The 4988-nt window shown below is 49.0% G+C and overlaps 1 long non-coding RNA gene across 1 annotated transcript; it reads left to right on the top strand.

Moving 5' to 3' along the window:
- On the top strand, positions 1 to 3898 carry LOC140844516 (uncharacterized). The gene is made up of 2 exons (XR_012122957.1): positions 1 to 1021; positions 2959 to 3898. It is a non-coding gene; the product is annotated as an uncharacterized lncRNA (long non-coding RNA).
- Positions 3899 to 4988: the final 1090 nt, after the last annotated feature.

The following is a 4988-nucleotide window of genomic DNA, read 5'->3' on the forward strand; positions in this document are numbered from 1 at the left end:
AAGAATGTCATCCATAACCCGCTCACCTGGGAGAAACTGTTGATTGTTGATGCTGTTATGTTATTCTTTCATTTTGCCTCTATGCATCCCCCAACCCTTGCACGATGTTAGTGAGATCCCATGAATGGTTGCTTTCGAGAAGGAGAGGGAAGGGCCACCTACAAATGTCAGAGCAGTCAGGGGGCTTATGAATCCCCCAGACAACCTCTCACGTTACCAGTGAGAATGCTGCTTTAAAATATCCTGGGTGCAAATGTGCGTAAAGACAGATGTCTGGCAACACCCACACCAAGCTAAGTGATTGTTGTCTCTGGGGTGGGGGAACTGGATGGGTGGTGAAAAGATGCTTTTCATGTTTTGAATTTTTTACAGCAAAAATGCTTTTAAGTATGAATTGCATCTAAAACATACTGTTCAAAGAAAAGAAAAATTATGAAATAGAAGGCATCAATGTATCCAGGTTTAATGACTATTACTGGCAGGTTGGTTAAGGCCACCACTTCTGCGGGTGACTGCCAGTCTGCTGATGTTCTTTTGCCCCTTGGCCCAGGGTGCCCGAGAACAAGGGTCATTCCAGGGCCCCTTTGCTCCTACAACATGGGCATCCAGGTGCCAGGATGCAATGGGAAAAGGGAAAATTCTGCAGGCCCCAGCCTGAACCCTGGGCCCACAAGTCTCATCTCTGCCAGACCCAAGCTAGGATCAAATGCCTTCAAGCCCAGACTCAGCCCCATCAGAGAGGGGGCAGTGGGTGCTCTTAAGACGAAAGGGATCCCTGGTGAATCAGGAAAGTTATTGGGCTGGAAAGTGATTAAAGGGCAGAGTATGGGAGGGGATTTCCACAGAAAGAGCCAGGCCCAGGAGCAAGCCTGGGCGGTCTATGGTGCAATGGTGCCCATAAAACCCAAATCCTTAGAGACTTGAAACCTTGATCGTTTTTTTTTTTCTTTCTGTTTCCCTTTAGAAAAACAAATCCCAGGAAACCCCAAAGCCCTAGAACAGAGGGCTCAACATCAAAGGGGTACAGGCTGGTCAGGAGAAGTCTGGGGGAGAGGTCAGCTAGGGGGTGGGTCTCCCTGCACCCAGGCTCCAAGGAGAGGAGGGCAGGGAGGGACCTGTAGATGGGAGTGTCCCTGCAGAAGCACAGAGGGGAGGGGAGGAGGGGAGGAGCAGGGCTGCGGGCGACCCATTTTCCTGTCCCATGTAGGTGAGGAGGAGCTACCTGCCCACATGAATCTGGGCAGAGGAGCAGGTTGAGGAGGAGGTAGCAATGCCCTTCTTGTTTCACCCAAAGGGAGACAGCTAATAAAAAAGTACCTTAGCCCCCATAGACTAGCCAGGCTTTCTTACAGATCTGATACAGCCTGGACAGGCTTCATTTTGCAGACAAGGGAACAAAGATCAGAGAAGGGATGTGACTTGTCCACAGTGTCATGAAGCTGGGGCTGTACCACAGGTGCCCTGTCTCCTGGCCAGTGCTTCTTCCTCTGTACCAGTGGTCCCCCACTTCCATGCACACTGGAATCCTCTGCGGGCTCATTAAAGCACAGATTACTGGACCCCAAATGCAGAGTTTCTGACTCAGTTGGTCTTGGGTATAGCGTATAATTTGCATTTCTAAGAAGTCCCCAGGTGATGCTCATGTAGCCACCACACTTTGAGAACCTCTCCTCTAGACCCCTGCTGTCTCAAGAGTGTTCCAGAGACTAGCAGCATCACCGTTACATGGAAGCTTCTAGAAATGCAGAATCGCAGTTCCTACCCCAGACCTGCTGAAGCAGAATCTGCATTTACAGGATCCCTAGGTGTTCTGTTTGCACATTAGTCTGAGAAGCAGAGGTCTACACCATACCACTTTTTCCTTACTGGGAGTCACACCCAGGCTGCCTAGAAGAGCCTTGATTTCCAGGTGCCAGGAGACAATGGGACAGGTGCTTGTGGGGGACCCTGCTCGTTTCTAAGTTTCTGAGGACTGGGAATGGGTGAGGGAATCACACTGCTAGGAAGGGCTGCACTGTCAGCCCAGGGTCTGCTCTGCTGGGGTGCCCACTCCCCATTGCAGGAGGTTCTGCAGAGCACACCCTGGGGGAGCTCGCAGCTCGTGACTGCCTTTCAAGTGTCTAAATTGGCCCTGGCTTTCAAGCCTGTCCTTGGTTTTTGTTTAATTTTAAAAGTCTATGTGAGACACATGTGTTTATTTAATTTTTTAAATACGTGTAATACACGTGTGTGATGCAAACCGTACAGAAGCATGTTTGTAGATTGACAGGCGTCGAGAATCCATAGGTAACACATGGGTGTGAATCCTTCCGGATGTAGGCTCTAGAGGGAGATGGACCTTTGCTCGTCTGGGATCATATCACACACTTTATTACACTTACTGTACTGAAATATTTTTCCCACAAAGCAGCACTCTTTGGACATCTCTATTAAGATCTGCAGATTTGTTTCATTATTTTTCACTGCTCCACTGTATGAATGTTTATGTATCATACAGTGGAGCAGTTAAAAAATAATAAAATAGTGAATGTTTATGTATCATACTTAGGTAGATTTCTAAGGGAAGTAATGCATGCATATAGTAAGAAAATAATAAATCAGTACAAATCAAGCTGTATGGAAGACAAACAAAGAAAAAGTAAGTCTTTATCTTCTCTCCCACCCTTTCCTAGAGGAACCTTATTTTGTTTTTTAAATAGTAGATGTGATTTTTTAGGACAGTTTTTGACTTACAGAAAATTGAGCAGATGGTACCGATTCCTGTACACCTTCACCACTCCCATAGTTTCCCCTGTTATTAGCATCTTGCATTAGTGTGGTACATTTATTATAATTAATGAACTAGGGTTGATACATTTATTATTAACTGAAGTCCATTGTTTAATTAAGTTCATCCTTGGTGTTATACAGTTGTGTGGGCTTTGATAAATGCATAATGTCATGTACCCACCATTACAGGATCTTAAAGAATCGTCTCACTGCCCTAAAGATCCCCCCGGGAGCATCTAGTGGTTACCACTGTTATGTAAGGTAATACACTCAGACCTGCCTGTGTCAGTTCACTGACTCCAGACAGCAGTCACGACTCCTTCTAATGAAAGAAGGGAAAACCATTGCATTATCCCTTTCCACCTCCCAATTGTTGTAGGTTACATTCCCCTTCCATTCACTCATTCCACAATTATGTACTGAGGCCCTAGTGTGTGCCAGGCAACCATCTAGGTGTGGGAGCTACAAGGGTAAAGAGAACAGATAAAACTCCCTGCCAGCATAGAGCCTAAAGTCTAGTAGAGGAGACAGACAATAAGTAAGAAAAACAGAATTTTAGAAGGTGACATGGGCTCTAGAGAAAAGTCAAGCAGGGAAGGGTACAGTGTGTGTGTGTGTGAATGTCTGCAGGAAAGGGGCTGTGGCTTTAAATGGGGTGGTCCAGGAAGACAGCCCTGAGAAGGTGACAGCTGAATGGGTAGCTGAGCAAGGGGAGGACATGAACCATGTGACGACCTGGGGGAGAGCAGGCCAGGCAGACATCAGCAAGCACTAGGGCCCTGTGCAAGGAGCCTCGGCCTTGTTCAGGGGGTGGTGGGGAGTGTGGCTAGAAACAGGGGACGGAGGGAACAGAGACTAGGTCAGAAAGGCAAGGGCAGGCCCCGCTGGGCCCCGCAGGCTGCCTCACCGATGGGCTCTCCTCGGGGCTGATGGAAGGCTCTGGCGGACTGCAGCCAAGGAGTGACACCACCTTCTGTTTTAGAACTTTCACAGTGTTGATACACATTCTGTTTTGTAAGTGAAACTATCTTCAATGCTTTCTCTGTAGACTGAGTCTAACAATTGACCACTGAACTGAACTTACAGTAAGATACGTAAATATTGTAGCAGCAGAAGCTGTATTACTTTCTGTGCCTTCCTGGGTCCCGTGTTTACCTCTACCACCCCTTTCGCCCATCTTCCCGTCCACCGCGTCCTGGCCAGCCGCCCAGAATGGACCCGGGCTCTCACCTCCCCACTGGGGAGGGCTCACACCCCAGCTAGAGCATGTCCAGCAGGCTATTCCCTGGGGCCATGTTGTAGTCTCCCCCATTCTAGCTGGACTCAGATGGACTGACAGCGCAGATCAGCTTTCCTTCGGGGTGGGCAGAGGGGGGAGCCCGCTCTGGGCAGCTACCAGGGGACATTCTGTCCAGCAGTTCCCTGTGGAGTCAACAAGTGCATAAGAATTGAGTATCTCCGGGCCAGCACTGCCGCCAGCCAGCTGAGTGCCCAAAGGCTAAGTTAGAGCTCCGCTTCCGGTGGGGGTGGAGGGGAGGAGGCAGTCTAGGGATGCCCCGCACGAAGGGACCACCCGCGCTAGCCCCCCTGCCCCCTCGCACTCAGGTGCTTCCTGAACCTTCTGATGGCCCAAGTAATCCAGCGTGGGCCTGAGCCTCTCCCAGATGGGGCTACCAGCCAGTTATAAGGGCAGATTTAGAATGAGTCATCTCCCTTTATCCCAGCGGGTCACAAGACTGGAGGATAGAACCCCAGGTTCCAAGGACCTAGGGAGATGCGGTGCTGGGCCCTGGATGTTTAGTTGGTAAAGACCTTTCCAGCAGCAGAGGATGCCCTGCTCAATTTCCTTCTATGGCCTTCTCTTTATCCACTTACTCTGGCTAACCAACGTTCCTGTCTTTCCCCCCTTTCTCTTGTGTCCGAAGCCCCCTCACCGACCCAGTAGGCTGAAGAAGAAAGTGTGGGTGCCTGGGTCATGTCTCCAAGAAACCCTGTGTGCTCAGATACTTACATAAAGGTGGTGTGGTTTCATCAGACGATCCTGGGTGCTCGAGCATTCTCATGCCAGCTCTGTCATTTACAAATCTGTGTGACATCATCTAGGTTGCTTGACCTTTCTGAACTCCTTTTTCTCATCAGTGAAATGAGCACTATAATAATCATACCAATCTGTCTTGAGAATAAAAAACATGAGAGGGCTCCGTAAAGCTTTAAATGCT

The sequence above is a fragment of the Manis javanica genome, chromosome 11, assembly GCF_040802235.1.
Source record: "Manis javanica isolate MJ-LG chromosome 11, MJ_LKY, whole genome shotgun sequence".
NCBI lineage: Eukaryota > Metazoa > Chordata > Mammalia > Pholidota > Manidae > Manis > Manis javanica.